Below are 10,000 nucleotides of genomic sequence, written 5' to 3'. Positions count from 1 at the left end.
ATTATGTTTATATGGTGTATGATACGTATGTTGGGGTGGTTGTGTGTGAGGGGGGGGGAGGGGGGAAGATTAAAAAGATGATTGAATGGAAAATAAGAAATAATTAAATAAAAAGTAGGAGGTCAAAGGAAACCTATCATTCTTTGATATCCGGACATTAGCACTTGACTCACGGCCAAGCCCACACTGAATGAGATGATCTCAATCACCACATCAGCAGACAGCCATGATCATGCTCTTGGGGGGGGTTGGGGGGGTGGGGGGGGGGCCGTAGTTGTGGCCGATGTTGTGGAATGATCAGTATTTTTTTATAATTATGGTTTTTATTTTGGTTTGTTTGTAAGTTATATCACACGACTATCTCACTCTCTCAACACACTCACAAACTACAGATACTGGACAGTCGCACTACAAGTGAGTATGATGTGGATTAGTATTGTGATGTACAGTAACTTCAACTGAAATCTCAGAGTAATCTGGTTAAATAGCTTGCAGGGGTCAGGGCATAGATTTATATTTACTCTCTATGTTATAAGACGGGCACACACAACACACACACACCAACATAAACAACAAAAACAATAATAACTCTCAGATATATGTAACTTTTTCATATGTCTGTAAATTATTATCTCTTCAAATCAAGATACTATAACGGTCTCTATAGTCTCGAATCTCAATAATTATAAAATAATACCAATCAATGGTGTAGGTATGGGGGTGGTTAATATGAAGGAAAAAATCTCACCACCAAGGAATGACTAGAATGGAATAAGATGAATAAGTCTTATTTTTAGAGGGAGGATGTAAGGGTGATATGTATTTAGAAACTTTAATAGGGTAGACATAGGGGATTTTTTTAATGAGCAGTTCCAGCATATGGTCACACACCACACACATAATTCAATCCTATAATTACTCAATTTTCTCACACACACATGGCACTACTATCCACATATCACATACATGACTACTCACACACTCACAGACAGAGTGATAATTGTGGTTGTTTGTTGTATCTGGAGATTAGATTCTGATAATCAAAAGTGTCCATTAATATATCTCACTCCTCTCACTCAACACTATTACCACACCTGATTGAACTAACCCCCACACCCCCGACCCCCCTCCCTCCCCTACCTCAACACACATAGAACCCACACAAACACACACAACATCACCAACACCCCGCCACCCACACACACACACACAACCACACAAACACAACCAACCCACTCCCCCCAAGATGATTTCCCCCACACCCAACCCACTCTTGAGGCCGCCCCCACCAAAGCCTACCTTCACCCAACAGCCCAACCATACAAAAACAACTCACACAAACACACAAAACCCACACAAGCAAACACCCAAGCAAACAGCACAGCAAGGTACCGCCACCTCAATATATATGCCACGTCCACGCCCACCCCCCCCCCCTGCCCGCCAGATGACTGCCGACCATGCCGCCGCCCGACACCCTCTCCCCCCCGCTCCCCCACCCTTGTCTGCTGTGTGGAGTGGGCTTTGGGGGCTTGGGGAGGTGAAGGGAATAGGTGGTGGGATGACCGAGACAGGGGAGGTGCAAACGAACCATACGTGACACGAGTGGTAGAAAAGGGAGAGCCCCACAGGATGGGGGACCGAACATGTAGAAAATAATGACGTAACTTTATTAATTGGCAATGTTTTTAAAAAACGCGAATATGTGAAACGCTTTTTATTTTGGAGAACATCCATGACCCTTACTCTTGTTTCTAATTTCAAGTCAAATCCGCTCGCGTGTGGGGGTGGGGGGAGTGCGGGAGTGTGCTGATTATCTGGTTGCGGTTTTCCGCAATTATCAATATTCTTATCTGTCTACATTCATCTACTATTATAAACAATGTGCAATATAGTAAGGCTGTGCTTATATTAGATTCACAAATAATGTGTCTCAATTCTTTCTGTTTTTACCTTAAGAATACTAATTATTATACTGCATGTGTGGAGATATGCATGAAACGGGGCCGTGATATTTTTACATTGGTGTTTTTTGTCTTCGTAATATTCATAAAGCTGTTGTTGACTTTTACAGTTATGTCCCCATGTTGTTTACCCCTTGTCTATGATTGTGATAATGCACCTGACCAAAATTCTCCAGTTGGAGATAATAAAAGTTATTCTTATTCTTAACCTGATTTAAAAAAATAAAATAACTAACCTTTAACAGTAAAAACACAAAAATCATAAAACTCATTATGAACGAACAACAAAAAATACCATAGCATGAATAAAAAAAAAAGACAAAAAAAGAAAAAAAAAAAAAAAAAAAAAAAAAAAAAAAAAAAAAAAAATCAAAAAAAAAAAAAAAAGTAAAAAAAAAAATAAACAAAAAAAAAGAAAAAAAAAAAAAAAAAAAAAAAAAAAAAAAAAATAAAAAAAAAAAAAAAAAAAAAAAAAAAAAAAAAAAAAAAAAAAAAAAAAAAAAAAAAAACAAAAAAAAAAAAATAAAAAAAAAAAAAAAAAAAAAAAAAAAAAAAAAGAAAAAAAAAAAAAAAAAAATAAAAAAAAAAAAAATAAAATAAAAAAAAAAAAAAAAAAAAAAAAAAAAAAAAAAAAAAAAAAAAACAAATAAAAAAAAAAAAAAAAAAAAAAAAAAAACCCCAAAAAAGTAACCAAACAAAAAACAAACAAAATAAAAAAAGAAAACAAAAAAAAAAAAAAAAAAAAAAAAAAAAAAAAAAAAAAAAAAGAAAAAAAAAAAAAAAAAAAAAAATAAAAAAAAACATGATCATCAGTCCAAAGGGAAAGTATGCCAACTGGACTTTGATACAATCATCAATATTCTTGTATTTGTGGAAGTAATAGATATTAATTCAAAACGTCAAAGGACAAACGTGTGTTTTTGGTGGGAACTGGTCAGTCAGTTTTTTGAGAAACCCAAGTTTGTCTTAATCGTAGAGACTACAAGTATATGATAGATATTTTTGGCTTCAGCCTTCTTTACCGCTTTGAATATTAGATGTTTTTTGCAAAATGAAGTTAAAAGCACATTGAAACGGAGAATCAGTAAATTACACTTCGGACTAGGTCAGTGGTCTTGACTGGGAGACAGATGATTGAAGAAAGCCTTGGGGTTGCTCACTCTAACTTAACTGGCCCTTTATATTAGTGACGGTGATATTGGTGGTCTCAATCTTTGTGCCCTGTTTCTAACTTAACTGGCTTTATATTAGTGACGGTGTATTGGCGGATCTCACATCTTTGTGCCTGTTTCGTGTCAGTCACAGGACTGGTTTTTGACTCACTTGTGTAAACGAATGTGAGTCATTGTTGGAAATAACCCAGTGTTCGGTTGTCCTGTGTGTGTGTGTGTGTGTGTGTGTCCGTGTTAAACTTAACATTGCCATTTCTCGCAAATACTTTGTCAGTTGACCACCAAATTAGGCATAACAATAGGAAAAATTCAGTTCTTTCCAGTCATCTTTAAAACAATATGCACCTCTGGGATGGGCACAAAAAAGAAAAAAAGAAAAAAAAGAAATGAAGCCTAATTATATGCAAATCTGCATTTACTGTTATATTTATATTTTTTTGTATTCCTAAACTTGGCACTTTGATCTGATATTCTGACCCAACAACAAGAGCAGTCATTATTATCATTTTTTGTTCAAACGGGAACTTCTTTGCTAAGCATGGAAGTTTTATTTATTTTGCAAACGTTTTGGTGCAGAAGGTAAAGAAGGGAAATTACTCTGTAATTAATGCTAGGGGAGTAAATTCGCTTTAACCTGATCTTTCTCATCTTAAACATTACATTTTGAAATTATACACAATACATAAAAAGCTTGGATTTTTTTTTTTTTTTCAAAGTGTATCACAAGTGAGTCTTGAAGGCCTTGTTTTTCTTCTTTTTCTTTAATTAAAAAAAAAAAAATTAAACAATTTTTTATACATCTATAACACTCTAGCAGATCCAGTACTGAGGAGGACTGAGCATTCACTGTTGTGTGCTGCCTTTCTGCCTGCTCTTTGGAGAAAAAAAAATCCCACAGTGAGAAAGCACTAAAATGAAAGTTACATGGATATAAATTGTGGGGGAGGGAGGGTGAGGGTGTGCTTGTGTGTGTGTGTGTGTGTGTGTGTGTGTGTGTGTGTGTGTGGTGTGTCCATGTCCAGGTGTTTTGCATATATGTCTGTATATCCTGTGTGCATGTTGTCAGTGTGTATCCGATCTCCGTGATCGCGAACCTGCCAGCCAGCGAGCGGTAGTCACCGTAAACTTTTTGCAGCTGCCTGCACTTCGAACGTGCACTGTTCGTTCTCTATGTTGAAGGCAATGTCTGGATTATAGTCACTGCCCTCCCTCCCTCCCAGAAACCAATACCCCTTCCCTCCACCCCCCACACCCCCCATGACACCAACCCTCCACACCCAGTTTTCCTCTTCTCTCTCTCTTTCTCGTCCAGGTCGCAAGTGGGCATAGGTTTTCCAGTAGGACATTGATCGGACGTAACCTGTAGCTTGTAGCCTGTTGCGCTGTTTTAAACGCTTTGCGCTCAGGGCTTTGACTTTATATAGTCGATCAATGCTTGTTCATGGTACTGGAAGAGCCCAGTGCAAAAAGGGATGTATCACAGTTGTCTCCCCCTCTGATCCCTCCTCACATCCACATGATAATGTGTTTCTTATCAGGTAGCAGTGATATTGATGAATCGTTTTTATCTCACACATGATATTGCATAGATAAATGCAACTGTGTGCTGTACGCTTTCAACTCACACAGTCCTTGCACAAACACCACATGTATTTATAAAACAGTCATTTTCACACACGCAGAGCCTTATAACATAGCTAAGGGAATGCTTAACAAAAATAAACTGTATATGTCTTGATGTTCTGAGAGGTTTTCACCAGAAAAATGAAAAGTATGAGAAGAGTGGTACCTGGAAAGTTAAGCAGATACATAATCTAAGTCACCTGAACAGGGTCAGTTTTAACGAGCTCGTCGCTGAAAATTACAAAACTGCGTTAAATCAGTTTAACGTAGGCAAACACAAGTGAATAGACTTAAAGATGGAATCGCGACGATTCTGCCAGTGGTATAATACTTGTAGTTTGCTGATCTGACAAAAGATATATTAATTATATACGGTGGACCAGAAACACAGATTCCAGCTCAGCCAATAGCATACCGCGACGCTGCAGTAGGCTGTCTGGCGAGAACAAAATGATGTAAGCGGCTTTGCATTCAAACTCTGTCTGCTGTAGCTTGTGTGTGAAACAATTTTGAAGCAAGCATAGCACTTGGTCCAATAATTATGTATCCTAATTTCTACTGTATCTGTGTTTGTGTAGATTTTCGATTTATGTTGTATCGTTGTTATGTACTATCGCCTCCCCCCCCCCCCCTCTTCCCTCCAATATTCCTGTGACCCCGGTACATCTTGGTAAAAAAGACATATTCTATTCTATTCTATTATTAAGTTTACTGAGGGTAACTTTTCTTTCAGTCTGTAGCTGTCTCCACCCCAACTGAGACACATCACACACACACACACAGGCCAAGACGCAAGTCATGAAGTTATGTCACTCAAGTTCCTATTACGGAGAAGAAGAGAACCCACCACATCAAATGAATTTATATCCCACACCTCGGAAGATTGTACCGTCATCAAAAGCATGACATCACACACCATATTCCTGCACACACAACACACACACACACACACACACAGACCACACTACACACACAGAGACACTCAGGACACACACACACACACACACACCACACCACACCACACCACACACATACACACACACGCACACACACACACACACACACACACTACACCACACACGTCGATGACGTCCCCCCGCATGTCACTCCCGTGTTGAAGATGACGGTTATGGTGAAAGGGTAGCATCGCTATTTCGTTTGATTGATGTACCAGGAAAACACGAAGTAGAGGGAGTGGGAGGGGGGGGGGGAGAAAAGAGAGGGGTGTGTAAAAGAGAGAGAGAGAGGGGGGAGGGCGTTGGAGTGGGGGGTGGGGCGCTGGAAGGAAAAGGGGGAAAAAAAGGAGAAAAAGAAGAGAGTGAGAGGGAGGGAGATATGGAAGGAAAAGATTCAAGATTCAAAAAACTTTATTTCGCAAGGATAAAGATTTAGGCATCGCCCAGTCATGAACAGAAAAAAAAGGAGAGGGAGAGAGAGAGAAAGAGAGAGAGAAGAGAGAGAGAGATCTGGAACAGAGAGAGAGAGAGAGAGATCTGGAACAGAGAGAGAGGGGGGAGATTTGGAAGAGAAAGAGAGATGGGGGAGATTTGGAACAGAGAGAGAGGGTGGGATTTGGAACAGAAAAGAGAGAGAGAGAGATCTGGAACAGAGAGAGAGCGTGGGAGATTTGGAACAGAAAGAGAGAGAGAGAGAGAGAGAGAGATCTGGAACAGGGAGAGAGATGGGGAGATTTGGAACAGAGAGAGAGAGAGAGGGGGGGGGGAGATTTGGAACAGGGAGAGAGAGGGGGAGATTTGGAACAGAAAGAGAGAGAGAGAGATGTGGAACAGAGAGAGAGGGGGGGGGGAGATTTGAACAGAGAGAGAGAGGAGAGGGGGGGGGAATTTGGAACAGAAAAGAGAGAGAGAGATCTGGAAAAGAGAGGGGGGGAGATTTGGAACAGAGAGAGAGAGAGAGAAGGGGGGGGGGGGATTTTGGAACAGAAAAAAGAGAGAGAGAGAGAGAGAGAGAGATGTGGAACAGAGAGAGCGGGGGATATTTGGAACAGAGAGAGAGAGAGAGATCTGGAACAGGGAGAGAGAGGGTGGTATATTTGGAACAGAAAGAGAGAGAGAAAGAGAGAGAGAGAGATGTGGAACAGGGAGAGGGGGGAGATTTGGAACAGAAAGAGAGGGGGGGGGGATTTGGAACAGAAAAAGAGAGAGAGAGCGAGAGAGAGAGAGATGTGGAACAGAGAGAGCGGGGAGATTTGGAACAGAGAGAGAGAGAGAGAGAGAGAGAGATCTGGAACAGGGAGAGAGAGGGTGGATATTTGGAACAGAAAGAGAGAGAGAGAGAGAGAGAGAGAGAGAGAGAGAGAGAGAGAGAGAGATCTGGAACAGGGAGAGAGAGGGTGGATATTTGGAACAGAAAAGAGAGAGAGAGAGAGAGAGAGAGAGAAGAGAGAGAGAGAGAGAGAGAGAGAGATCTGGAACAGGGAGAGAGAGGGTGGATATTTGGAACAGAAAAAGAGAGAGAGAGAGAGAGAGAGAGATCTGGAACAGGGAGAGAGAGGGTGGATATTTGGAACAGAAAAAGAGAGAGAGAGAGAGAGAGAGAGAGAGAGAGAGAGAGAGAGTCTGGAACAGGGAAGAGAGAGGGTGGATATTTGGAACAGAAAAAGAGAGAGAGAGAGAGAGAGAGAGATCTGGAACAGGGAGGAGAGAGGGTGGATATTTGGAACAGAAAAAGAGAGAGAGAGAGAGAGAGAGAGAGAGATGTGAACAGGGAGAGAGAGGGTGGATATTTGGAACAGTAAGAGAGAGAGAGAGAGAGAGAGAGAGAGAGAGAGAGAGAGAGAGAGATCTGGAACAGGGAGAGAGAGGGTGGATATTTGGTAACAGAAAAAGAGAGAGAGAGAGAGAGAGATCTGGAACAGGGAGAGAGAGGGTGGATATTTGGAACAGAAAGAGAGAGAGAGAGAGAGAGAGAGAGAGAGAGAGAGAGAGAGAGAGAGATGTGGAACAGGAGAGCAGAGGGTGGATATTTGAACAGAAAAGAGAGAGAGAGAGAGAGAGAGAGAGGAGAGAGAGAGATGTGGAACAGGGAGAGAGGGGGGAGATTTGGAACAGAAAGAGAGGGGGGGGGGGGGATTTGGAACAGACAGAGAGGGGGGATTGGAATCGAAAGAGAGGGGGGGGATTTGTAACAGACACGAGAGGGGGGGGAGGGGGGATTTGGAACAAGATAAAAAGAGAGAGAGAGAATCTGGCACAGGGAGAGAGACGGGGGGGGGGGGGGGACAAAAAAAAAAAAAACTTTTGGAACAGCAAGAGTGGGTAATTTGGACAGATAAAAAGAGAGAGAGAGATCTGAACAAGGGAGAGAGAGGGTGGTATTTGGAACAGTAAACAGAGAGAAGAGAGAGAAGAGAGATCTGGAACAGGGAGAGAGAGGGAGATTTGGATCAGAAAGAGAGGGGGGGGGGATTTGGAACAGAAAGAGAGGGGGGGTGAATTGGAACAGAAAGCGGGGGGGGATTTGGAACAGCTATAGAGAGAGAGAGAAGAGAGAGAGAGAGAGAGAGAGAGATCTTGGAAAGGGAGAGAGAGGTGGATATTTGGAACAGAAAACGAGAGAAGAAGAGAGAGAGAGAGAGATCTGGAACAGGGAGAGAGAGGGTGGATATTTGGAACAGAAAAAGAGGAGAGAGAGAGAGAGAGAGAGAGAGAGAGAGAGAGAGATTTGGAACAGGGAGAGAGAGGGTGGATATTTGGAACAGAAAGAGAGAGAGAGAGAGAGAGAGAGAGGAGAGAGAGAGGAGATCTGGAACAGGGAGAGAGAGGGTGGATATTGGAACAGAAAAGAGAGAGAGAGAGAGAGAGAGAGAGAGAGAGAGAGAGATCTGGAACAGGGAGAGAGAGGGTGGATATTTGGAACAGAAAGAGAGAGAGAGAGAGAGAGAAGAGAGAGAGAGAGAGATGTGGAACAGGGAGAGAGAGGGTGGATATTTGGAACAGAAAGAGAGAGAGAGAGAGAGAGAGAGAGAGAGAGAGAGATGTGGATCAGGGAGAGAGAGGGGGAGATTTGGAACAGAAAGAGAGGGGGGGGAATTTGGAACAGAAAGAGAGGGGGGGGATTTGGAAATAGCAAGAGAGGGGGGGGATTTTGCGGAATAGAAAGAGAGGGGGGGGACTTTGGAACAGAAAGAGAAGGGGGTGGGGGGATTAGTAACCGATAAAAAGAGAAGAGAGAGATCTGGAACAGGGAGAGAGAGGGGGGGATTTGGAAACGAAGAGGGGGGGGGGGTTTGAACAGATAAAAAGAGAGAGAGAGCACTGGAACAGGGAAGAGAGGGTGGATATTTTGGGAGCCGAAAAAGAGAGAGAGACGAGAGAGAGAGATCTGGAACAGGGAGTGAGAGGGGGAGGAGATTTTGGAACAGAAAGAAGGGGGGGGGCTTTGAACAGAAAGAAGGGGGGGGGGATTTGGAACAGAATGAGGGGGGGGATTATGGAACAGATAAAAAGAGAGAGATCTGGAACAGAGAGAGCGGTAGAGATTTGGAAGAGAAGAGAGAGAGAGCGAGAGAAGAGAGATCTGGAACAGAGAGAGCGGGGAGATTTGGAAGAGAGAGAGAGAGAGAGATCTGGAACAGTGAGAGCGGGGGAGAATTGGAAGAGAGAGAGAGATATAGAGAGAAGAGAGAGAGAGATAAGAGAGATCTGGAACAGAGAGAGCGGGAGAATTGGAGAGAGAGAGAGAGAGAGAGAGAGAGAGAGAGTGAGATCTGGAACAGAAGAGAACGGGGAGTTTGGAAGAGATAGGGAGAGAGCGAGAGAGAGAGTAGATCTGGAACAGGGAGAGAGAGGGGGGAGCTTTTGGAACAAAGCGGAGAGGGGGGAGATTTGGAACACAGAGCGAGGGGGCGATTTGGAACTGAAAGAAGAGAGAGAGATCAGGAACAGAGAGAGATGGGGGAGAATTTGAACAGAAAAGAGAGAGAGAGATTTAGAAGGGAAAAGAAAAAAAAAGGGGGGGTGGAGAGGAGAGAGAGAGAGAGAGAGAGAGAGAATTGGAAAAGAAAAAACAAGAGAGATTTGCAACCAGAAAAGAGAGATATTTCGAAATTTGGAACAGAAAAAAGGAGAGAGAGCGAGAGAGAGAGAGAGAGAGAGAGAGAGAGAGATTTGGAAGGAAAAGAAAAAATGGAGGAAAGAAGATATTTGAAAATTTGGAAGGAAGATGGAGAGATCGCGAGAGAGAGGAGGGGGGGCTGGAAAAGAAAAAAAAAAACAGGAA

The 10,000-nt window shown here is 42.4% G+C and overlaps 1 protein-coding gene across 2 annotated transcripts in view; it reads left to right on the top strand.

The window, feature by feature from the left end:
* The window catches only part of LOC143288601 (notchless protein homolog 1-like), a 74,500-nt gene that overhangs the window by 49,621 nt on the left and 14,879 nt on the right, over window positions 1-10,000 (top strand). The window lies entirely within an intron of this gene.

Source organism: Babylonia areolata, chromosome 12 (genome assembly GCF_041734735.1).
Source record: "Babylonia areolata isolate BAREFJ2019XMU chromosome 12, ASM4173473v1, whole genome shotgun sequence".
NCBI lineage: Eukaryota > Metazoa > Mollusca > Gastropoda > Neogastropoda > Buccinidae > Babylonia > Babylonia areolata.
Note: the sequence above shows the minus strand (reverse complement) of the source record. Positions and strands in the feature narration are given on the sequence as shown.